Below are 647 nucleotides of genomic sequence, written 5' to 3' on the forward strand. Positions count from 1 at the left end.
TATTAAAACCAAAAATATATATTTTTATGTTTTCTTTTAGTATATAAAGCTTTCAACTTACAAAAAATATAACTGTATGCATAACCTCATTTACATGGAAATTCAAAAACCAAGTTTCATACTCTCTCTGAAAAAGTCTCTTCCAGCTATCTATCTCTGCAATAGGTTCTGTGAATTACAGAAAACGAATTAATCTGCTGTCATTGCTGGTTACCTGTCTGGCTACCTTGAAGATGGGTACTATATTTCAATTCTGTGATCCCAGCACAATGCCCAGTGTCTAATAAACATTCAATGAACATTTCTCGAATGAATGTATAAGGCAACCACTTTTGGTCTCAGGGTTCCCTTACACTCTTAAATATTATTGGCCGGGCGCGGTGGCTCAAGCCTGTACTCCCCGCACTTTGGGAGGCCGAGACGGGCGGATCACGAGGTCTGGAGATCGAGACCGTCCTGGCTAACACAGTGAAACCTTGTCTCTACTAAAAAAATACAAAAAAACTAGCCGGGCGAGGTGACGGGCGCCTGTAGTCCCAGCTACTCGGGAGGCTGAGGCAGGAGAATGGAGTAAACCGGAGGGCGGAGCCTTGCAGTGAGTGAGATCGAGCCACTGCACTCCATCCTGGCTAACATGGTGAAACCCC

This window comes from Colobus angolensis, unplaced genomic scaffold (genome assembly GCF_000951035.1).
Source record: "Colobus angolensis palliatus isolate OR3802 unplaced genomic scaffold, Cang.pa_1.0 Scaffold27, whole genome shotgun sequence".
NCBI lineage: Eukaryota > Metazoa > Chordata > Mammalia > Primates > Cercopithecidae > Colobus > Colobus angolensis.